Source organism: Equus przewalskii, chromosome 16, assembly GCF_037783145.1.
Source record: "Equus przewalskii isolate Varuska chromosome 16, EquPr2, whole genome shotgun sequence".
Taxonomy (NCBI): domain Eukaryota; kingdom Metazoa; phylum Chordata; class Mammalia; order Perissodactyla; family Equidae; genus Equus; species Equus przewalskii.
In genome coordinates this window covers 18,087,452-18,113,610 of record NC_091846.1, presented here as the reverse complement: position 1 = coordinate 18,113,610, position 26,159 = coordinate 18,087,452, and the positions used below count along the sequence as shown (strand labels likewise).

Here is a 26,159-nt window from a genome sequence, read left to right as displayed (position 1 = left end):
GATATCAGTTTTCCCTAAGTCAATATATTCTAATTTAACGTATTCCCAACAAATATGCAAACAATATTTTTTAACTCCATAAGCTGATTTAGTTCATGAGAAATTTCTAAAAGAGAAAAGCAGTGAGAAACAATAGAACCTAGGAGATATCAAATGATATTAAAAAGCTAACTTAATTACTTAGTGAATCTGTGGATTTATGAAAACTAGATTCATGATTCATGAAGAGTAGGAAGAGTGATGGGAAGAATATTACAAAGGCCAGAAAGAAAGTAGAGAAACAATAATAGCTCATGTGATTTAGAGTTCAGCATAGATGAGGCAATATTTTAAGCCCTGTATAATATTTGCCTTGTATTAAGTTATCAGTAATCCTATGAAACGGTTATTTTTTTTATTGTCACTTAATGGACAAGGACATTGAGGCAGAGAGATTAAATAATTCATTCAAGCTTAAACTATTAGTTAGTGAAGGAGCTAAGGTCCAAACCTAGACAGTCAGACTCCCGAGCCCACACTCTCTAATATTATGCTTACTGAGAGGATTGAGCATAAGATAAAAATATATATTCAATACATCACATCTGGTTAAAAAATAAAGTTGGATCCCTGCCTCACACCTATTAGGAAAATCAGTATCAAGTAGATAAATATTTCATATTTATCTGAGTGCATGGATTCTCTGTCAAGCATGCACAAGAACCAGGCAGCAGGGCCTGCCTGTGGGAAGAGGACTCTGATGACTAAGGTCCTCGGTGAGGGCGAGATGAAATTTTCACTGCATGTCTTCTTTTACCTTTTGATGTTTTTACAGGGTACATGTTATTACCTATTCATAAATAATAAATTTAAAACCAACAACTACAAGTGAAGATATTTATTTATCCCCTGCATATTAGTATCTCTGCCAACTGAAGTAAGCAACTTTTGTGAAAACACCAAAGGGAATTCTGAAGTTTAATAGAAAAGGAAAGAGTGGCAGAGAAAAAAGATGTTCAATAAACAAGTCTTTAGGGCCTAATTTTCTTCAAGTCATTTTATCTTTTAACAGCCTATGAAAATTAACGTCATTTAGAAAATAATACACATTTAAGACAAGAATATCAACAATAGCAATAAGAATAAACACTTAATTGGTGCTTAAAGTTCGTCAGACACTATTTCAAGTGCTTTGCCTGTATTTATTTGTTTAACCTTCACGACTCTCCGTGCTATTACACGTGTATTACAGTCTGCATTTTTCTAAAGAGTAAATCTGAGTTTCCATTTGGTTTGTACCTCACAACATTTCCACCAAATGAAGAGTTATAGAGCATAGTGTAGACAAGGGCAGATGACAAAACCATCTGGCCACGTTTCTACAAGCCGGGCCGCTGGGCAGAGTTTTCCGAGACATCATCACCTCACATACCTGGCATAGTTCCAGAAGCACAAGGCCCTGTACAGGTCACCAGATGATGATGATGGCCCCTGGGGAGGCCTGACCTTGAGCAAAGGTCAACATTCAAGACAATGTTGCTGATGGTGCAATTTCCTGCTTTGAATGCTCCACATTCCTGAGCATTCACAGTGAGGAGGAGTTATCCAGGACCATAGACTGAGTACTTGTGGTGGTGGGCTTTTGAAAATGGGGAGGACAATTGAGCACTCTGCTTACAGCTGGTTATTGTCTAGTGGTGACAGTTGTCACACAAGGAAAGCTTTAAGCATGGCACTTTGAGAAAATCCCACTCTATATTTTTCTCCACACCTCTGTCCAAAGTGCCTGAAATTCCGCAAGGAAGCATTGCTGTCTGCTGTCTGCCAACTCCACTTTTTAAATGAAAATAAAATGAAACCTGTGTATATGTGGCTAACACTAAATAAAAGAGTGACTATTTTAAAAGTGCAAAAGTATAGCAGTCACCTTACCATGCTTTACTTCTAAACTTTACTAGGTCTCTTAATAACTCTGTGCCACCGGGTAAGTTTTCTTAATCTGAGTTTGTTTCCTCATCTGCAAAATGGGGCTACTAATTCTCATTTCATTGGGTTGTTATGAGAATCAAATACAGACACACACACTCCACTTGATACAGAACCCAGTTAATTGCTAAAGCATCCAGTTAAACGTTCCACTAACATCAGTTTCCTCCTACACTTTCCCACTCAATTAACCCATCTTCTTGGCAGGCAATGCAAGGGCACGTTGCTGAAACCAAACTTGACCATCTTGCCCGGAACTGGCCCTTTGTGCAGTGACCACCCACGCCCTTTTGTTCATTCCACTCCTCTGACCCTTGACCCAGTCGACTCATTACAGTTCACAGTGTGGTGAGCCAATCTCACAGTATAAAGGGATGTTTCCTACCTTTGAAAAAAAATGGGCAGAGAACCAGCAGACTTGTGGTGCCTTCCATTTCCCATCTGTAAATTTCTCAAAATACTTTCCAGTAAGCAGTCTCCTAGGGCTCATAATGTGATTAATAATATTGAGTGTCTCGGTTACCATTAGCAGTTTAGATGAAACATGTCTTAAGAATGTACAGTCGTTGAATTATGAATGGGAGGCAGTTCAATCCGTCTTCTTTCTATTCACATACACGCTAGAATCTCAGACGGGGCTACAAGAATCAATTGGTCAGTCAACAGGTGAAAGTTTTGCTTGAACCCAGCAATGAATTCATAGTGCTGCTGTGGGTGAAATCCAGTGTCACCTCTGGAATCTGGAGACCTCAGATCAGCAGGGCCAAAGAGAATGCACATCTCAGAGCAGCTCTTCCTGGGAGCGCTTTAAAACATGACTGTTAGTTTCATCTTTGAAACGCCATTACCATAAAGTTGAATCTTACAGGTATCAGTATGATTTTCTCTCTGCAAACTGGTTTCAATATCACTTACCATGAGGGGGTGGTCATTTTCCAGAAATGTGATTTCTAAACTGCCCAGTCCTGACAGCTGTGCCTGCCCGCCCTCACAGGAATGCTCCAGGCTCCCACTATCATCATGGGAGCCACATGCCCTTTTCCGGGCTTCCACTATTCTTCGTCTACTCCATGTCAGGCAAATTAAAACAGGCAGAGCCAGAGTTCCAGCCGCCCTCTTTATCTGCCTTCACATTCCTTCCTCTGCCTATTCATGCCACTGCAGAGGTCTGGACGGGCTTCCTGTAATCTTGGAGGGGAAAATTTCTCCCTTTAGCACAGCTTCTGAGCCTAGTTGTTTTGGGTAACTGACTTCCTCCTCTCTTCTCACTTGAGTTCATCTAGCTTCCTTTGCTCAGCCTGCTAACCCTCCTCTGACAGTGAGGAGTCTCTCCTAAGCCCCAGGATTTCAGTGTGCTCCTCCGTTTCCTGCTGTCAGAGCACAGGATTTCCTGAGCCAGGGATGGATACACAGTTGAGCCACTCCTGGGCTCTCTCCTGACCACACCTCATACTGATCATCTTACTCTCCATAAAACTCATCACATTTATATCCCAGGGCATTGAGAGTGGTCTCTACTTTGATATGTCATTTCCTTTCATTGCTCAAAGCTGAGCAAAGCGGAAACTGCTTCATCCTCTGAGTCCGCCAGTGCCTGCTCTCTGTCTTCTGATTTGAGGGTGGTCTTTCCACCTCACTCTCTTAGCTGAAGTACTTAGTTAAAATTAAGGATAAGTTAATAGCTAGAAAAGCAAAAGGTTGCAAGAGATATAATCTTCTAGCTGAAATCTCTTCTGAGTGCCCTAAATATTTAAAGCATTGAATAATTCAAAAATAAAAGAGTTGGTAGATATACCTGAATTAGAGTAAGTTCTCTGACCCTTTTTGTTAGTAGACACTTCTAAAACATGAAAATTGCATATATAAGAAAACTCTTGAATAGTAAAATAGAAAATGACCACAGAGATAAGTCCATTTAAATCTGGGAAGGTAACATTTACCAGAGGAGACTTAAAATAAAATACTAGAGGCTGGCCTGGTGGTGTACACTTTGGCAGTCTGGTGGTGTAGGCTTTGGCAGACTCACTTTCCCAGGCACTTCATGGGTTCAGATCCTGGGCACAAACCTACATACTGCTCATCAAACCACGCTGAGGCAACATCCCACATACAAAATAGAGGAAGGTTGACACAGATGTTAGCTCAGCAAAATTCTTCCTCAGGAAAAAAAAGGAAGATTGGCAATGGATGTCAGCTCAGGGCCAATCTTCCTCCCCAAATAAAATAAAATAAAATACTAAATTTCTCATAAGGTCCTATAGCAGGAAATCCAGTCCCTTTACTTCCTGCCATCCCACATCCAGTGCCCCTATCTCTGTACCATATATCCTGATAGAGCCCAGAATTGCCAGGTGTTTACTAGAATCTGAAGGCAGGTCCCAGCTTTCCAGTCTTGCTACTGGAGCAGGGACTCAGATGCACCCCTCAAGGCACCTTCAGTGCTGCTGCAAAGCAACCCTGCTGCCACTAGACAGTCCAAAGAGATCCTCTGGTGGCCACGTCAAGGCCACGAGGCTGAAGCATAATTCAGTTGGTTATGATCAAAGCTGTGGGCCTGAGATTGGCTCTCCACTTCAGTTCCTACCCAGTCCACGGCACTTGGTCAGGCTCGACTCACTCTTCCCGGTACAAGGCTCCCTTAGGGATGTACTGGGGTACATCCAAATGAGCCTGAGTTCAACACTTTAGCGCTCTCAGACTCACTTTCCCAGCGCTTCCTCAGGCCACCAGACCACCCCTTGGGTGTAGCTCTCCAGCACTCATGCTCCGGGGGCTCCGGAGGCACTATCCCTCCTTCAACAGCCAACTCGGTGTAGGAGCTAGCTCAGAAGTTCTTCTCTTTCTACCCTCTTTGGGAACTTATTTGGAAGGATTCACTGTTCTCTCTTGTCTCTGGGCCTTGGTTAAGGACACTGTCTTCATCCAGATTTCTTTAACTTTGAAACTAAGAAAAAGGTTAGAAATCTCCTTGTAGGCATATAGATAACTGTTATTTACAGTTTCGACTGATTGCAACTCAGTGAACAGCCCAGTGTGTTCTAGACCGTGAACTCCCTGAAGGCAGTCTTCTTGACTTCTGTATCCAATGCTTACAGGCCTAGAACAGAAATCATGTTCAGTAAACACTGGTTGGTTGGATCTGGTGTCCAGAGACCATCTTCTCCTTCTCGGTGGCTGTGGTCTCCTCCAACTCTCTATTGGAAACTCCCAACTAATCCAAGCCTCTAGTTCTTCTGGGTTCTGCAACTCACTTCTCACATCTATTCTAAGCAATACCTTTGCCCTCAAGGCACGCTCCCCTGAAGGTCCTGCATCTGAGTCTTTCTTTGCAGGTGAGGGCAGGCGGGTTGTACTCTGACCTAGGTAGACGGATGCCTACAGGTATCTCCTAAGAGTTCCAAGAAGACAAGCTTTCAGCTCACCAGGAAGGTAATGACAGCTTCTCATTACCCCATTTTAATGCTAGATGTGCTGCCTGGATGGACCAGATTGTGCCAGCCCTAAGTCAAGCCACACTGCAACCATCTTGCTTCCCTGCCCATCACACTTTCACTCCCCAGCCTCCGTGCTGTTTGGGGCCACTTCCAGCCCAGCTTCTACTTCCTAGGTTAGTATGAAAAATCATCTCACTTGGCTTGGAGTTACTTTTATTTCTGAAGATCTTCAACAAGATAGGAATGAAAAATTCCTCTTAGTAAACTCGGAAGTTGAACTTGTATATGAAAATTGTATTACTATTGTATATGGCTACTCTTAGCTTGAGGGGGAGCCAGGTCAACAGATAAACATTGTTCAGGGGCCGGCCCAGTGGTGCAGCGGTTAAGTGCACACGTTCTGCTTTGGCGGCCTGGGGTTTGCCGGTTTGGATCCCGTATGCGGACATGGCACTGATCGGCACGCCATCCTGTCGTAGGTGTCCCACATATAAAGTAGAGGAAGATGGGCACGGATGTTAGCTCAGGGCCACTCTTCCTCAGCAAAAAGAGGAGGACTGGCAGCAGTTAGATCAGGGCTAATCTTCCTCAAAAAAAAAAAAAAAAAGAACATTGTTCAGATGTCCTGGGATTTGGTGTGAAGTCAGAGTCTAAATCAGGGACTGTATTTCATAATACTGCTACCACAAGTGATGGGTCACTTAGGGTTAGTTTGAATTGCTCTGTAGTCTAAGAAGGCCTCTGGGAAGTATTGTCCCTCTCAGTCTCACAAGCACATGAATAACACTGCCAACTGTAGCATCATTTTAAAACAGAAAAGACACAGCTCCTCACTCCAAGAATTTGACATGAAACACAGAAGAGAGAAAAAGAATTTTAAAATAAGATATTGTGTTCACTTATGACATTAGAATGGAAAAAGAAAAACAAAACAAAACAAAACCCAAACAAATATTAGTCATGCAGTAATTGAAAAAGCCAGGCTTTTATGTTGCTGAACATCAGTAAATTTCTAAATAATGCCATCTTATTAGCCCAATGGCCACCACGCTCTTGTCAGTGAGAATACTTATTCCTTTTTGAGAAGTAAAGGTTTCCTAACAAAGGGCATAGGATTGAATGATATCGCTTTGTCTCCACCTGCAGGAATGCAGAAACTGAACTCCTTTTTGTTATCTGAAAACATGTAAGGTCTCTAGGATCACCATTAAAAAAGTGAGGTATAATCAGTACTCACGCTTTATTATACATTCTTCTATAACAAAATAATAATTAGATCAAAACAGCGGCAGTTAAAAGAAAGACGTAATGAATGTGGACCACTATGCTTATTTTTATAACTTTTTACTGAACTATAATATACATAGAGAAAAGTTCATAATCATCAACGTAGAGCTGGATGAACACAGTGAACACACTGTGGAACCATCATCCAGATCAAGAAACAGGACATCAGCAGCACTCTAGAGGCCCCCTCACAAACTGCACTTATTATTAAAATCAGGATTTAACACCTCAGTCTTTAACCTACCCATCAGTATATCCTAAAGGAGAAAGGAAGCCATAGACTGCAGTCTGGTCCAGGAATTATGAAGACGGTCACTTGCCCTGCAGTGATGGGAAGAAGGAGGCAGCTCCCAGACTTTCTATGGTTCCCTTCTGCCCCCGTGGCTCCAAACACAATCAGCTCATGCTCATGTTCAAGGACAGGTCCAGTCCTTTCTTCATTAAGCTCAGATTCTGTTGTAAGATTCAGTCCAGATGAAAATGAAGCAGAGACTGAGGGTTGTCCTCACCAAAACCCATTTCTCGTGTCCTTCCTGCAGAACCTTGGCACACGGCACTGGGGGAGGGCTCTAGTCTGATCCAGACAAGAGTGGAGGTACCCACAGTGTACACAACCAGCACATCCAACATTCTACATCCACACCAAGTAAGAAACTAAACTCATTTGCTTATGGCCCAAACTACACCTTCTAACTAAAATAAATCTGCATCTGTTTTGGGTTATTCCAAGCTGCCCATTGTCCAGTATCTTGAAACTATTATTTCATAAAGTTTTTTGGATTTTGGGTTGTTTCAGTCAGAAGGGTACATCCAGTCGTGTTACTCCATCTTGGCTAGAAGCAGAAATCTGAAGACTTCACTCTGACAGTCCTCTGGCCTCTTGAGATGAACAAGATTTCTAGAAATACAAAGCATTTGATTATTCTTATGCTTTGCTATATAATTGGTACTGTTTTTTTCCTTTACCAAATATGTGCGGTTGGTTGTTTTGTGACCACAAAGTCTGTAGATATTTTCAGACTTAGATTTAAAAGCAATTAACAATCCAGTCTCCCACTGATTCAGCTGGGGAAGAAGAAACTCACATCTTAATGTTAGGAACCCAAGGGAAAAGGAGACAAGAAGAGAGGAAAAGTAGAAAGGACATTATAAAACTTAACAAAATATGACAGGCTTTATTTTCTTTCCGAAGCATTTGTTAAAATAGTTTGTTAGACTATTTCCAATATTTGTTAAATTTATTGCAAAAATATATTTGGAAATTTGTCACTTAAAGAGTTAAGCCAGACTCCATGGGGGCACTTGGGAGGCCGATGACCCTGCCAGGTGCTTTTGGTCAAAGGGAGGTAACAATGTGTCTACTACACACATATTGTGGGCACACTTCAGCTATTCAAACCCAGACAGAGGAAATGGGGGGACGGAGTGGGGGATGGATGAGGCTTAGAAAATGAATAAAGAGAGAAAATGGCCTAAAACTCTCTGCTGTGGCTCTTCATGTGATGAAAGCCTGCATTGTGTGAAGCTGCGAGTCAAAATAAGAAGCTTATTCAGCTATCGCAGACTGCATCTAAAATATGAAATAGTTCTATTACAGCCGTTTAGCTTCTCATTCTGGAAAAAAATGTCCTCCTCATTAGCGACCACTTTTTTCTACCATACAAAGTCATTTCATATTTTCAGGGGAAAAAAAACTTAATTTTTTTTAAAACTTCTCTTTAACCGGTCAACTGAATTTGTACGTTCCAGTGAATAGGGAGGAGCGTTTGGACCTAAATGCTTGCCCAAAGAATCTTCCGACCCTCTCCTAAGCGTCCGTGGATTATGTGGGAGCAGCCTCACCTCCTCTTCTCTTCTCTAAAACTGCTCCCCTCTGCGTCCTGTCCCCACCCTCCAGCTCCTTCACCGCCATCTATTTTCCTTGGATGAGAGCCTCACAGTGAATAGGAAACATTTTTAAGAGGGGGAGGAGGAGCTGTGAAAGAGGTTTAGAGGCCAAATGAGGCCCTTGGAGGAGAAAGAATTCAGAATCGCTGATATAACTCAATGGCATTCACTGTTGCAGACAGTAATGACCGCTTTACTTACTTAGCGGCAGTTCACTTCGTGTCCTAGGCTAATTGGGGACCATTTTCCAAGAAGAAAAGCAGGGTATGTGGTTCACAGCCACGCATCTGTGCATGGTGCTGAGAGCCATCCGCCTTTTCTTGTGCGGACTTTTGTGCAAGGAAAAGGCTCTTATCTTTGTTTCTCTGCCTGGTTCCTTGTGTGGCATTCTTTCATAGGAATAAACACAAGGAGAAATTAGATGGTTTGTAATCCACTTTAAAAAGGCCAATTTTGCCTGAAAAATATGTGCTATAACTTGATCGTAATATTCTACATCCACATATACTCAGACCTCCCTAAGTAATCGAGTGTACATAAAATGTCCAAATATTGATCCTGAAGCTGGGTCTTCTGTTAAGTTAGCTGAAAGTGTAACGCCTTGAGAAAGTGTGGGGTCTCTTTTCTCATTTCTTTCATATTAATATGGATTCCTGGCCAGAAATAGTGATTTTCATGTGTTGTATTAAAATCTGTAAATTACTTCACCCTGGATACTGCCTTTGAATGGAAGAAACATTTCTTTCAGGGAAAGGTCAGCCACCAAGGCATGCATGTCAGAGAGTGACATTTGTGCTTCCTGGTGGTCTTGCCTTCCATGGAATCAGCCACTGTGTTGCATTATACACTCAAAAGCAAAGTTCTGAATTTTTAACTGTAATTTGGTGAGATAACAAGACTTGATAGATTCAGACACCCTATCAAATTTCTTCTTTTCTCTTTTTGAAGGCAAGTTTGCTAGTGTGAGGGCTGGAACTGTGAGGAGCAGGCAGTGATTCTGGTTTCTGCTCTGAATCCAATGGATTTTTAAGTAAAAATTCAAAGCTTTCTCCTCATTCAACTTCCTGACACGTGTTCTTGGACTATCACTGTGAATTTTGACTGCAGCAGATGGTAATTAATAGCCCTAAGATCCTACATGGGTTAAAATTCTGTTCATTTTTGGCCATGAGAAAGTTTCTGACAATTTAGGAAATACTGTGACTTGCTCATGGTAGGCACCTAATAAATATTTATTATTTTATTTAATCTAGGATAATATCTCTAAGGACTATTTGGTAGCCATATTCTTGAACATTCCTGCAATATTTGTGCCTGACAGCTCAATTCTCAGAGGTGGTACCGTGGTGGGGATTCTGAAGTGATTTCTGACCCTGGATCTCTTTCCTATGATGTCAGAGACACAGCTTTCTGAGGCGACTTAAGGACAGAGCCCTGGAGAGGCCATTGCTCAACGAAGCCACTCTAAGAATCAGAAAGGATGTATTCAAGGGTTCTTGGATGGCTGCTGATGGCTCAGCTGAGATTTATATCTCTGATTTCAGCAGGACGCTTGGTGCCTTTGGTCTTCCTCACCTCCATGCCACTGAACCTGAGAAGTCACATAGTCTGGCTGGCACCTTTCCAGACACTTCCTCTGGTGAGAAAAGAATAAGGAGGCTTTATAACAAGGAAGAAAACAGGCTGCCTGGATCCCCAGCCTAGGCAAGAACAGTATCCAGGTTCATCAAAAACCAACAGGAGGGTGTGGAGATAACTCTGTTGCTCATAGGAATGGTCAATTAAAGGGAAGCCCATGACTGACGCCAGCATGTATTCTTCTTGCCTACAGATTAGCTCCATTACAGGCCAAAGAGGTCTGGAACAGAGTTAGTAATCGGCATAACAATTGCTAATACTCAGTGAGCACTTATTACGTATCCTGCACTGTTTTAAGGTGTTTACACTAATCCATTTTACTCTTACAACAACTCTATAAGGCAGATACTAATATTATTTCCTTTTTACTGACAAAGAAACTGGAGTACAGAGATTTTAAATAAATCACTCAAGGTCACACAGGGTGATAGTGTAAAATTGTGTGCACAATTCTTCAAAACACCTCTCTTCAAAGAGTAGAGTATAATTCTCCTCCTTCCTTAATTTGAATCAGAGTTAGAGATTCAATTGTAAGGAACAGAATGCGGTGGAAGTGATGGCCTATGCTTCCTAGGCAAGGATAAAAGACATTGCCCCTTCTTCTTGGCTCTCTCTTGGATTGCTCACTCTAGCAGAAGCCAGTCGTCACGTCTTGAGGACTCTCAGGCAGCCTGTGGAGAGGTTCCCATGAGAGGACCAACAACCAGTACCAGTGTACCCCCCCATGAAAGTGAACCACCCTGGAAGTGGGTCCTCCTTCCTCAGTCAAACCTTCAGATGACAGCAACCATATGATAGACCCTGAGCCAGAAGTGCCCCACTAAGCCACTTCTAAATCTCTGACCTACAGAAACTGTGAAACAATAAATGTTTATTGTTTTGATCTAGTATGTTTGGGGTAATTTGTTGTGTATCAATAGATAGCTAATACACACAGCTTGTAAGTGTCAGAGCCAAGATACCAACCCAGGGGTCTGAAGGCAGAGCCCAGTTTACCACTATACCGTTCTGGCTCTGTTGATACAAAGGAGATTATTTGATAAGCTCAAATTTTGAGGAAAAGTGTTCAATAATTGAGAGGACTATTTCATCCAAGCTGCATGAAATTCTGATGTGTTTCTAGACACTCAGAAATCCAATAATGGTGATAAATACATCAGTCACTCCTTTCCTTGGAGAATGTTGGTTGAAGCCTTTTGCCCTATCCTGCTTTTTCTAGACTCAAGGCAGACATTACCTTTTATGAGCACATTACTTCAGACAAGACTGTTACAATATAATTAATCCAATTACAGCTTCCTTTAGTGCCATTTCTATCCTGAGGATACACCATAATCACCATAACCAAATTGGATATGTATCAAATCTATTGACTTCAAGTCTTAGCCCTCTTTTATCATCTATTATTTTTAGGCTGGGAGGAAAATATAAACAACTCATCTCTTAGGATCACTTATGCAAGAGGTTACTTCCCATTCTGTGTTGGTTAGGATTTAACTCTCAGAAGTTTGACTCTCTGCTGCCACCTTGTTGATACAATAAACGCTAATGCCCATAGCCTGGGCTTTGCACAGAGCGGATATTCAGAAAGTGGTAGTTCTTGTCTCTCTCCCATCACTCCCCACCTATGCTATTAAGAGAAAGTTAGTCTTCCTCAGAAGTTGTTAGACAGTTGTCAGTAAATAACCACCAACTGACAGAACCCCCCTGGCTGCAGCAAACATGTGTTCCTCACTATCCACTCTTCAGTACCAAGGTACCGGGAACTTCCATTCAGAGATTCAGAAGGTAAGTAACTTCCCAACTACTTAGGGTCAAGGGAGACAGAAGGCCTTAAAGATACTCCAGCCAAGAAGAGCTAACCTGACCCTGGAATCCCAACACTCATCATCTCTCATCAGGACAGATGCCACGGTCACAGTCTCTCTGCCTTCACTCCTGTATGTTATCCATATGGCAGCCATGTCACTCCTCTATTTTAAATCCAGAACAAAGTCTAAGTTTCCCAGCAAGTAGTACAGAGCTTCCCATAATCTGACCCTGGCCTACCTTATCTCCTAACAATGTTTTTCAACTTAATAAGACTGAACTCTATGTAATTTCTTGAACAACCATCTTTTCCAATTCCACGCTCCCCTTCTAACTCTTTAAGCATTCAGCCTAGAGTTCACTTTACCTGGGATATCACCCTCCCACTGCACCTGACCTCCGCCCTTGCCCCTTCCTCTTCATTGCTGGAGTGGATCCTCTTGCCCTGAGCATGCTATGTTGACATTATTGGTTTGAATGCTTGTCTCCCTCAGTACATTATAAGCTCTTTGACAACAATTACAGGATCATATTTAACTTTGCATTCCTGGTGTCTGGCAAACAGTAGGTGCTTGACAAATGAGATAATAATGTACAGAAAGTATTTAGCCCAACACCTGACATAGTAAGTGATTGATTCATGTTGTTGTTGCTGTTGTTGTTAATTCATTGAATGGAACCAAAGGTTACTGCTCACCTATCCACAAGCAAAAAATATTTGTTTGCTTTCTTCCCGGCAACAACTAAAGAGAGAAAGGTTGAATGAAAAGAAAGAAACATAAAACACACGTAGAAAACAATGAAGAATCTCAAGACTCTAAAGATAAGCAATTAAATAAGCTAAATCAAATGAGATTAATGAGAAAATTAAACAAAGCAAGGGGAATTTGACAAACTTTCCTAGCAGGCTAGAGAGTCTCCACTAGGAAAGTAGCTTTGAGGGAAGTGGTAAATTCCCTATAATCTGAGTCACTAAAAACTAGACCAGACAAACCACTTAAAAGTATACAGCAGGAGACATCAGGGTACCGGCTGAGTTAGTGGGCTTTTTCATCTTTAATTTCTCTGATTCATTCACAAAATATTTGTAATAAGGCTGCAAAACATTTGTTACATCTTGCGCCTTCATTTTTCCGAGGGAAAAGTGCACAGTATTAGTATTTACTTAGCTAACATTACCAAGCAAGAGGACTATGCAACCCCAGACTGGCTAATATTTAACAATAACATTGGAAAAGCTAGAGACTGCCATTTTACTGGAAACTTTTTTGACACAACCTGATTATTTTGATTAGGTCTATATTGGAAAAAAAATCTTGGGGCAGATTGCTACTGGGTGTTTGTTGATTTATTCTTTGAATAAAATTGATCAGAATATATTTTCTTAAAATAACCACACATGACACACAAGATGTACTTTATTTCTCCTGCCCCCTCACTGCCTCTTCCTCCTCCTCCTCCTTCCTCTGCCCATTTTTTCATCTAATAGTTCCTAGAAACAAAGGCAGACACTAGAATAAAAGAGCTGATATTACCATTCTCTTGCAGTTGTTTTCTTTAGCTTTATAAATATAGTCATATTTTCCCAACTCTTTGTTGATCAGAATTTTGCCGAAAAAACATCTTTGAGAAGTCTCTCTGAAAAGATTGTTTTAGAATATTTCCAGCTTTCACTTCAGCTGGCATCTGGATGTTTTGTTTTGTTTTGATGTATTTAAAATGTAATACTACATTAAAAAATAAGTTATTAGGGTTTTTTGAGCCACCTGAGCATGATCTTAGGATGGTAGAGGTGAATGGGAACAGGGAGCCTCCAGTTCAACCCTCTTGTTTTAGTGATGAGGAAACCAAGCTCCCAGATTCATTATAGGGTCACAAAGCTAATGTGGCAAAGCCAGGACCAGAACCCAGATGTCCTCATTCTCCACTTAGAACTTTTTCCTTTATACCTAGGACTAAGTGGGTAGAGACAATCGAGTTGTGTGTGTTTTTTTCTTTGTCTCGAATCTAAATTTCAGCAATGTAACTATAATGAAAATAAGAACAGCTAATATCCAATGAATGCTAATTGTGTGCCCTGCATTATTTTGCAATATTTATGTGTCTTAGTTTATTTGAGTCACAAAACCATTATCTCCATCTTACCAATGAGGCACAAAAAGGATACATTACTTTCCCAGGGTAATGCGCCTTAGGTAACAGATGATAGAGATAGGACGGGACACCAAGGCCTCAGCTCCAGAGACCATGCACCCAACCATTACACCTGAAGGCCTCTCAGCAAAAAGCAGAGCTTCCCTCCAGGGCTGGGAAAGCAATGGAAACGCATATTCCCTTGTCTGAGTGTTGATATTTTAATGTCATTATTGTGGCTTTGCATTTTGGTAACCTCTATTTTATGTAATCATTACAATGAATTTGCAATCTCATTCCCTTGGAATTTTCTGAATATAATCACATTGATTTTGCAATAATGTAAAAATATGACCTTTGCAAATTTTGCCTCTTTGTAAACTACCTAGATGTAAAAATATTGAAGTTTGCCCTAAACCACTGATAAAAGTAAAATAATTATAGACAAGATTTACAAAGAAACCAGTATAAAAATCCATAGAAGTGAAAAGAAATTTGTTAATATCTACGACCACAAATCAAATAGAAGAGCTTTGAGCATAATGTAAGTTGTACCAAATGCTAAATATAGTTCTCAGATTTCTTCAAAACCACATTTAATGAGTATCTTATATGCTGTCCTGAACACCAGAAACTATTGGCCTAACAATTTATAAAAAATTACTTTCTACCAGCAAAAAGAAGCCTTCAAAATGTACATTACATTTATAAAGTTATAAAATTATATGAAGTTTGGGAGAGAATAGATAACACAGAAGACTTTGAAAGTTACAACTAGTCTCCTTTGGCAGATGTGAACCTGGGGCTCATGGTGGTCATTCTAGAAATAGCATGCTCTTATTTGTCCTATTAATACAGACAGGGAGGCCACTGGCTGGGCCATTCCCTACAAATAGATCATCCTGCTCTGTGAAATAGGGGACCGCTCTGGAGCCTGGGCACCCAGCACATACCACACACAGGTGGCTTTCCACCCAGCCACTTTACACTAATCGACCCAACCTTCTCACAGCCTTCATGTTCTCTTGTGTGATTAATTTTTGGGTTCATTTCAGCCAATAGTTAGATATCATGGGGCAAACAAAAATGTCAGTAGATTTATAATTTCCATTTCCATCTGGACTAATTGAGAATAGCATGATAGGTTTTACACAGGCTAACACAGCATTTCTTATTCTAAGGACTGTATTCACTTTTAAATAAGCAGTTGATTATTAAGTGGATGGAACTTAAGTCATAGGAAAGAATGAACCTATTTCCACAAAACTCCCAGCTTTGAAAGAATGCTGATCGAAGTCAGGCTGGTGCAGAATTTCTACATTCCCTTGACTACTCTAATGATAACTGATAGTGGCCCAGCTCTTCTACTGACTGGTACTGCCTATCTAAAATCAGATAATCTTCAGTTCAGAGTTTTTGTGGTATTTTGTTTTCCTCCTGTTGTAATCAAAGCAGAAGTAGAAACAGATAATCAACTTCTAATTATTAAAAATCATGGTGTCCCAGCTTCTTTGGTCGTTAATGGAAAAATGTATAAATGGCATAAAAATCTCTTTCTGTCAGAAGCCTCACAAACAATGTCCAGTGCTCAAGGCTCTCACTGTTAGGGGAATCCAGATCATACGAAGCGCTCTCCCTTCAAACAGCCGAGGAGGGCCATCTGGAAAGTGTGCATTGCTACTTCAATCCAGGCCTAAGCCTCTTCCCAAGAAACAAGTATATGTAAATATCCCAAATGAGCTGCACCCTGGGAAGACCAGTCTCCTTCCTGTGGTTGCCTTGGAGACAGGTTTGCTGTTTTTCCATTCCTGGCATTAGGATGGAGGGAGAGTGGAGAGTTAAGAAGAGCAGAGGGTGGATAGAACTGGCTTTGATCCCTGCTCTGCCACTGGGGAAAGTCCCTCAATGGCTCAGGCCCTCCTGATTCTCATCTGAAAAACAGCAATACTGATGTCTGCCTTGCGGGACTGATGTGAGGGTGAGACATAAAATATACAAATTGCCTGGCCCGAAATTGGTGATCCAAAATGGCAGATGTTTAGAAGGAAGACAGTCCTCAGGACAGCGACAGGAGTGCAGTCCTTACCAGCTGGTAACTGCTCTGGGACTAGAGCCTCTAGCTGGAGGAATTGGATGCTTAGGAAAACCCTTCAGTTCCCCAGCAGTGGCACAAGAGCCCAAGGCAAGTGGAAGAGGGGTGTTTTTCAGATTTTCAAGGAGACCACAGGTGAGTCAAATGCTTGTTTATTTGAATTGTCTGTAACAGGTTAAGAACTGAGCTCTCAGGCCAGGAAGGGGAGTCGCAGAGGGTCCCTGAGCCAAGACAGATGATAAATGATGTAACACCACCATGCCAGAGAGTAACTTTAGGAATGTCTATTTCAGGTGCTTATTGAGAACGCCTCTGAATTTCAACGACCAAGCCAGTTCAACTAATATTCAGGGGCTGGTGTCCCTGCAAAGAGCCCAAAGTGAGGGCCAACTCCTCCCTCATAATGCAGAGCTGAGGAAATAAAGGCTACAAGCTCCCTGAGGGCAGGAACCATGTCTGGAAGGAAAGAAAGGGCCAGTGGGGTTAAATTTACTCCCCCAAGGGAGTAGCCCAAATCGGGGGTGAAAGCATGACTGGTCTCCTGCAGAGGCCAAAACCTGGACCCATGCAATTTCTCAACTCTGTGCTCCAGGGTCCAGTCACAAGCTCGCTGTGATGACCAAGCGACAGGAGTGAGCAGCAAGGCAGGGTCTCACTGGGGAGACCTGGGGAAAGGCTGAGGCTCACCCCACATATAACTCCATCTCAGTACCACTGGGACAAACACACCTGGCTGGTCTTATCCAACATCAAGATGGTGGGACACAAAGAAGTGCTTGGAAATCTTGCAGTGCGACTTGAGTGTGGTAAGCGCCTTTCAGTATCTGTGGGAAATAAGATCTAACAGATCTGTTGATCTGTTGTCTGCTGAGTGATACTCAGAGCATTGCCCACGAGATGTTGGGAATCCGGTGGTTCTCACCAGTCAACCTCGTGTGAGCGACCCCAAGCGGTAGCCGTACCTTCTTCTTGCTTGACTGTGGGGGTGGTGGCAGTGTGCAGCATAGCCTTACCTGTGCCCGCACTGATTTGAACTGCTGCTACTTATGACATGAGGAGCAGTTAAGGAGGAGAAGCTAATGCTTGAGCCCCAGAGAATGCAGAATGTTTTTTAGTGAAAGTGAACACTCAAAAGACGATTAATACTATCAAGTGAGGTCTTGTAGAAACAAGAAGACAATGAGGCAGAAGCTCTTGTGAAAAAGCCTCCCAGCCATAAAGAGTATAGTAACTACTTACTTCAGTTATTACTAAAATTTTCAGTAATTACAAATTGATTGGAAGAAATTAAAGCCTGTGATCGTAAGCCTTTTTCATTATGAATTAGTCTTTCACAATTAATTCTTGAACTGTTCCTCTTAAAGCAACTTTGACAGTGAACTTTGTTCAGTATTCTAACTAATGGCTATATCTACTTCTAGAGACAAAATGGACTTTTTCTTATTTTTAACATAATCAAGCAGATTATATTAAATAACATAGAAAGGAAAAATGAATAAACACACACTATAGAGCATAATACAGTAAGACAAGGTGAAGTAGCGGGGAAAAAAGGACTGGATCCAGTGACAGAAGATTTGGGGTTCAGTCAAGCTTCTGTCACTTACATAAGACAAGTCACTTAATTGTCTCTAACACTCAGTTTCTTTATATGTACAAATGGGAATAGAAATAACATTTAACTTTGAGGACCTCAGTGGAGAGACAAATGACAGGCCAAACAGGAATAAGCTTTGTGAAAACCCTATACTAATGTTACTGCTCCTAGCATCACTATTTATTGTCTCTAAGGGCAACCCCATCAATGTAAGGGAGTCTTGGTGTAGCTTGGGCTGTCTTATGGGGCTCTGAGGGCAATGGCATTCCACTGACAGCCCAAAGAGAAAATCCTTCTAATATGTACAAGATAACAGCAACAGTGGTGGGTGTTAATTAGGTAAATTACCTAATTACCACGTAATACAAACCAGAAAATGTTTATACCTTCTGATATCTTACTGATTTCTCATTTTCTTTGCAGGACAGAGTTAAATCGTGAACGGTACTAAGTAGCAAATATCCTAAACAGCAGCACAAGGAAGTTTGGCTAGCCGTACCTGGCAGCGTTAAGGCACTTGGTTGCTGGGGGATGCTGCATTTTTGTAAGGCAAGGAGCTTGCCAATGTGACCATTAGATATTAGGTACTATATGTACTCAAGTATTTCCCCTCACTTTATGGATGAGAAAACTAAGGTTTAGAGGGAGCCCCTAATTTTTCCAAGGTCCCACAGCCAACATCTGGAATTCATATCCAAATAATGCTCTTAACCATTATGTTACATTAGACACAGAATACTGTGGGAATCTGGAAAATTGCCAAAGGTGCTGCCTGGCTGGAGGGGCTATGAGTTGGTTCAACCATTTTGGAAAACAATTTGGCACTCTCTTATAATCTTGAATATTCTCATACTCTACAACCCAGAAATTCCACTCCAAGGTAGAGAAATTCTCATGCATTTGAGCTAGTGTGCATACACAGAAATGGTATGAAAGTGTTGTTCATAATGCAAAACAAAACAAAAAATCTAGAAAAGCCAACAAGTTCATTTGACAGGAGGATGGATAAATAACTTGACACACAATGGGATATTGTGCAGCAGTGAAGATGAATGAACCACAGCTCTATCCAGTTGCAGAGATGAATCTTTAACATTACACTGAGCAGAGAAGAGTTAATTAAAGAAAGCTACCTATAGAATGACACCACACCAACAAAAGGAAGAAAAACCAACAAATAATGAATAGGAATACATACATATGTGATAAAACTTTTTCAAAAATCAAGTGAAAGCTAAGGACAAAATTCAAGCAAATGGTTCCCTCCGAGGGTAAGCAAGGGTGGGATAAATACCACAGGTAGATGCAAAAGTATTGGGAATATTCTAGTTACTAAGGTGGGTGGTAAGTCCATAGGTAACTGCCTTGTTATGCTTTGTGCTGCCATATAAATTAGATACATTACTTTGAATGAAGTAGATATCTCATAATTAAAACTTTCTTTTGGAAAGCAACCACTGGGACTTAACTGCAAAGTTAGGGTGGGTATACAGGAGCCTCTGCCTTCCAGCCCCACCCCTAGGCACCTAGAACCTAGATGACTAAAAATAAAAAACATCAGACCAAGTTTCTTTTTCTGGCCCTTCCAAGCTAGAAGGCTACCTGGGGCTCTGGGGCCCAGATAAACAACCCTGCCAGCAGAGCAAGGCAGATGAGAAAGATTTAGGCCACCCACACAGCAATCAAGAGCTCCACTGGGTGGGCCAGAAATTGCAATTGTGCCTGCCCTGTGGCAGCACTACGCCACCTGTGGAGAGCAGCAGGGGCAGCAGGAGTGTCAGTGTTCCAGGCCTGGCCACCCAGCTGCCCCCAGGGGCCCGCAAGTGAGTGCTAGTGAGACATCAACACCAGGCGCTCCAGCTGAGGCAATTTAAGTGAGTGGATAATTGCACATAATAGAGGTAAAATATAATTGCCTCATTAAAATGGGTTTCTAAATCTCATTGTGTGCGAGTGTAAGAGAGAGACAGAGACACGAGTGTTAAACTGCAAGAAAACGCAATTGCATAAATGAATGTGAGCGGGAGTGATCTGAGAGTGCCTGACTGTGCCACCTAGATAGAAGGAACACCTGGATACTTAATGGACCCTCTGAACAACCTGTGAAATCCGCTGCTTGTGGCTGCTCTTGTGCAATGATGGCTCAGAGTTAGGATTCACTAATGGCAACCAGGTCTCATCTCCTGCTGCAGAGTCTCCATCTTGGAAGATAAAGCTCTATTTTCTAAGGAAAGATCTTTTTTGTCCCTTAGCTGTCTCCAAAGTTCAGCCTGCCACGGCTACCCAACAAGCTGTACAACTGGCACTTTTCATGCTTGGTTGCCTTCATGGCAGAACTCAGAGTTGGAATTGGAGCTATCTGCTTGTGTGACTGGGAAATCTAAGAATCTGAGAATGACTCCAGGGGTAAGTAACCCCAAGCAACAGCAAAAGCTCCTGCCAACCTGTCAGGGAGCCCTCCAAGTCACATCTTCCCCCCATCTCCAGGAAGTATGCACACGACCAGGCTCTGCTTAGACTCAGTAAACTCTCTCACCATAACACACAGAAAGATAATGCTCTTCTTCCCTCACAGGTGGTGCACCAACTACAACACTTCCTGTTACTGCACCTCCGTTTCCACCCCTAAAATTGCCAGTGCCTTATATAAGAGCTCCTAAAGGGAGAAAATCTCAGCTACTCACCTTCTTTGGAAAATATTTCAGAAAAATCAGTTATTTCTGAAAATAACTCTGAGTTCTTATTACCCCAAGAGCCACAAGTGGTCATGCCTCTCTGTTCTCATTTCTCACATGCACTCAACCTGGCAATTAGCACAACTTCGTCTGGAAGGAGCAGAGTTAAGTTTTGTCTCAGAACGCTTGCACATTAAAATGTCAGGACTAATGAGTTATTTTCTTTTCAGTATTAGAAAGCAGATAAACGGTAACAATCTGGTGTCAGTTAGCTTCGCTAACAAGACCCAAAACCGGCTTCAGAATCCACAGTCCAGAAGTGTTTATTTTAGGCATGGAGATGGAGACAGGGGATAGAGGAGGGAGGAGAGAGAAGAGGGTCGCATACCCCAGCCCCGACCTGTGCACAGAACACCGACGGGGCCCATCGCGCAACCAGCCTGCAGGGCTCACCTCCGAGGCTAAGCCCCTGACTTCAAATGCAGATTTCACTTATATGGACAGATTCATTTCTGTGCATGATTAAATACTCTCTCGATTCCTCAGATAAGTTCAGAAGTGCAAAAAAGGAGGAGGATAAGCTTTTTAATTACAAGCAATTCAGCCTGGCAAATAGAACTCTCAACCTGTCCAAGCCCTGGACTGCAGAACCTCGCCAAGAGCCCCATCTGCTTCTTCTGTGGGAGCTCGGGAAGGCGGGTGCTGCTTCAAGTTCCCACAGAGAGAATTAGAAAATCTTGGACCAAATGCTTAGCTCTCATAAATAAAGAGCCTCAGTTCTGGATAAAAGTCAAATTGTTAAGATATTGCACTATACTGGTTTTTTTTTTTGGCGGGGGAGGGGTGGGTTGTGGGACAGGGCAGGACGGAGAAATGACAGAACCAGACTTCAGCTCATCCTGATAAAATTTGGGAGTTACAAAGGCTACTCTTGTTCCCCCAGGTCTTCCTGGGCGCAGGCCAGGGGCGCCTGGATGTCCAGAATGTCCTGAGTGGGTCTCCCTAGCCCACGCCAAAGCCCAGTGTCCTTGAGCGCCAGGATCCTCCAGAAGCCTCAGAATGGAGCCCCTGAAATGTTATGAAACAGGAATTGGCAACCCTTTCCTTTGAAGCTGCCAAGCTGGAGAAGGGGCTGTGGGGGGCGGAGGCATAGGAAAGGTGAATGCAATGTGTCAGCTGGGTGTCATGACTCAACTCGTAAGGTACCCCCGACTGTGCTCCCACTGCTCAAGTGGCAGGCAGATGGAGGGCAGAAGGGCAAGAAGGGCGGGGACAGAGGCAGCCCTGGGGAGAGTACCTAGAAGCCAGCAGAGGCCGGGCGGCAGCTGCTGAGACTCAGCCAGGCTGGCACAGCTATCAGGAAGCATGGAGTGCCACCCTCTGGTGAGTGAGCCAGGGGTTGGTTGCTAAATCCCGTAACAGAACCCTCCCTCCAGGCACTTGGCATTTAAGCCTTAATGGTTTTGGCACTTGGCCTAATTGCTCAGAACATGTGCTCGGTTAGAGAGTAATTCCTTCATCACGCTCAATAAGTATCTGCACACAGCACAGAAGCTGTGATATTTTTATTCCAATAATTCCTTTGCCGACCACCAAAATTCTATGAAAACTCCTCAGGAGCTATTGGACATAAACCAAACTGAGTTTTACATTAAGTTTACGCTTCAGATTACGGATGGTTTTATAAACAGCAGAATATCCACCAAGCAAGAAAACTGCCTCATTTTGTTCAAGAAGCTATCCAGAAGGAATGTTGCAACATTCACTGATAAAAAGGATTCGCATTTTACAATCTCAAAAAATTGGAAGCTGGAAATCAATGTGACATACTTGCTTATACTTGTTAACGCGGTTATGTACCATACCTCACTTTGAGAGGAGGTCATTTCAGTCAATGAAATCAGATTATCTCTACCATATAAAACACCAAGACCTCTTAGAGATTAGAGTCATAGGCTAGTATTCAAAAATCAGTCAGAGTCAACAGAATCCAAGTAACCTACCCGGGCTTTGAGAGAGAAGGACAGAAGTGAACAATATGAATGGTACCTCAATATGCTGTGAGGATTTAGCTTAATTCATCACGAGACCAAAGTGACTGGTGCTGCCAGTAGTTCACATATCACTGATTGGCTTAACTGGTAAGTCTACGGTTTAGTTTTACAACTGTGGAGGAAGACAGAGAGAGAGGGATGTCAACGGGGCATGGCAGAAGGAAATCTACCCTCAGCATCAATTATTCTTTTTAAGAAACACTTTATTGCCTCACTCCCTTGCTAAAAACTTTAATAGGAAAAATGCAAATAACATACTTCTAAGTAACTAATGGTTCAAACAAAAAATCATAATGGATAAAATTTAAATATCTAGAAAAAGCCTCAAAATAGATAAGGCAAAAACTGACAAAAATAAAAATATAAGCAAATCCACAATCTTAGTTCAAAATTTTAACAAGTATCTCTCACTGGCTGATACAACGTGCAGATCAAAAATCAGAATGACTACAGATGATTTGAATAAGTTTAACAATATTTATCCTTTTAACATACATAGAGCACTGCACCCAATAACTACCGAACACATTGTTTTCAAGTATAAAGAGGAGATCATTCACTAAAATAGACCATATGCTGTCCCATAAAACAAGTATGAACAAATATATAAGGATTAATATACAATATATATTTTCTGGCTACAGTGGAATTAAGGTTGAAATCAATAATAAAAAGATAACAAGAAGATCTTCATATGTTTGCAAATACATTTCTAAATAATCCATGAGTCAAAAAAGAAGTCACAATGGAAATTAAAAAATACCTTGAATTAAAAGATAATGAAAATACGACATAAAAACATGGATATAGCTAAGTCTGTTTAGGTGGAAATACAGATAAACATATTTAAATGAATATATTACAAAAGAAGAAAGTCTGAAAATCAATGATATAAGCTCCCACTTTTAGAAGGCAAAAAAAGAAGGGCAAATAAAATACCAAGAAAGTAGAAGGGGAAATAATAAAGATAGAGCAAAAATCAATGAAATAGAAAATTAACATGAAATAATCAATCATGTCAAAAACAGGCTCTTTGACAAGACTAATAAAGTCCATAACTCTTAGCAAGACCAATCAAGAAAAAAAAGGGGCCCGCCTGGTGACATAGCAGTTAAGTTTGCACATTCTGCTTTGACGGCCCAGGGTTCGCTGGCTCGGATCCTGGGTGCAGACCTACGCACTGCTTGTCAAGCCATGCTGTGGCAGGCATCCCACATATAAAGTAGAGGAAGATGGGCATGGATGTTAGCTCAGGGCCAGTCTTCCTCAGCAAAAAGAGGAGGATTGGCAGCAGATGTTAGTGCAGGGCTAATCTTCCTCAAAGAAAAAGAGAAAACAAATTACTAATACCAGGTCCACTGACATTATGAAAAGATAAGAGGATAGTAAGGAAAACAACTTTATGACAATAAATTTAGATGAAATGGACATATACCTTGAAAAATAGAATTCATCAAAACTGACACAGGAAGAAATGAAGCATATGAATAGTCTTATATCTATTTTAAAAATTGAATCTGTAATTTAAAACCTTCCCACAAGGGTCTACCCAGGGTGGGGCAGCAGTTAAATTCGCATGTTCCGCTTCTCGGCGGCCCAGGGTTCGCTGGTTTGGATCCCAGGTGCGGACATGGCACCACTTGGTAAAAGCCATGCTGTGGTAGGCATCCCACATATAAAGCAGAGGAAGATGGGCATGGATATTAGCTCAGGGCCAGTCTTCCTCAGCAAAAAGAGGATGAGTGGTAGTAGTTAGCTCAGGGCTAATCTTCCTTAAGAAAAGAAAAACCTTCCTACAAACACATCACCAGGTGAGTTGGTTTTACTTGGAATTCTTCTAAACATTTAAGGAAGAAGTAACAACAATCTTACATGAATTCAGACAACAGAAAAAGAGAGACTATGTTCCATGAGCTCGGTATAACCTTATTACCAAAACCTGACAAAGGCACTAAAAGAAAGGAAAGTTACAGGGCAATCTCTCTCATGAACACAAATGCAAAAATTCTAAATAAGATATTAGGAAGTCAAATCAAGAGATATATAAGAAGATGTAAATTATGACCATTGAGTTTATTTCAAGAATGCAAGGTTGACATTTGAAATTCTCCACATTAAGCAAATAAGGGAGAGGGGGACCATATGGCTATCTAAACAGATAACAAAAACTGTAATAAAATCGAACACTCAGTCATGATTTAAATTAATCCTAACAAACCAGGACTGTTTTGACAAACCTCCCTCCCTACATTTTGGAAAAAGACAAGGGGAACCACTATCACCACTTGTATTCAACACGGTAACATTGTACTGGGTGAACATTAAGCAGTGCCATAAAGGCAGAAAGGATAAAAAGAAGAAAGAAAACTGTCATTAATCACATACTGTGTGACTGAATCTACACATAAAGTTTACAAAAAGAATCCAAGAAGTTTAGAATTAACTGGTAAATTTAGCAAGGTCACTAGTCAACATAGAAAAACTAAACTAAATCCAGTGGTTTACACCAAAAGAGGAAATAATGTGATCAATTTAGGATTATCCTAGGAATGCAAGATGGTTTATCATCAGAAAAACTATAAATGTCGTTTGCCACATTAATAAATAAAAGAGAAAAACCACATGATCATCTCAATAGATTCTGAAAGTCATTTAATAAAATTGAAGACATTCATAATTAATAACTAAGCATATAAGAATCAAAAAGAACTTCCTCTCTGATAGTCTACTGAAAATCTACAACAAACAATTCTTAATGGTGAAATGTTGGGAACGTTACCTTTAAAATCTGAACTAAGAAAAGCATCCATTATCATTGTTATTAGTTAACATTCTTCTAGATGTCCTAGCCAGCATATTAAGACAAGAAAAAGAAATAAAGGGTACATATATTGCACAGAAAGAAAGAAAATTGATATCTAGTCTCAAATAATATAAATATCTATACAGAAAACTTCAAGCAAAATTATTAGAAATAAGTGAGTTGAGTGCTTAGATCTAATCGACATACAAAAATCAATTCCATTTCTATATACAGCAACAAATAATTTTAAAATGTAATTAAAAATATATGCCATTTACATTATGAACAAGTTTCTTAAGAATAAATATGTCAAAGTTTTCTTAACTTTATATAGAGAAAATCATAAAAAATTTTTGAAGGACACTAAAACTATCCTAATTACGAAGGGAAAATTTAACATGTTCACGATTTGGATTATTTAGTATCATAAAGATATTAATTCTACCAAGATTGATATATAGATTCAAAGTAATCCTACCTACATTCCCAGTTGCTGTTTGAGAAATATAAGTTGATTCTAAAACCTAAGTGGAACAGCAAAAGCCAAGAACGCCCAAGGCACTCCAAGTGAAGCAAATGAAACAGCCTACCAGATATTAAGACTTATCGTAAAGCTCTACTAATTAAAATATTTGTTACTGGTGCAGGAATAAATAAACCTATGAAAAGAATGCAAAAAATACCCAGAGAAGTATCCACATACATGGATATTTGATTTATGACAGATGGCATTAGCCTCACCCCATTATTATCACACACAGAAGGTAGGAAGCAATACTAATTCT

The 26,159-nt window shown here is 41.0% G+C and overlaps 1 long non-coding RNA gene across 1 annotated transcript; it reads right to left on the bottom strand.

The window, feature by feature from the left end:
- Nucleotides 1-6,620: 6,620 nt before the first annotated feature.
- Nucleotides 6,621-25,899, bottom strand: LOC139076329 (uncharacterized). The gene is made up of 2 exons (XR_011527791.1): nt 22,567-25,899; nt 6,621-7,584 (listed from the first exon to the last, which is right to left on the bottom strand). It is a non-coding gene; the product is annotated as an uncharacterized lncRNA (long non-coding RNA).
- Between the last annotated feature and the right edge of the window lie 260 nt (nt 25,900-26,159).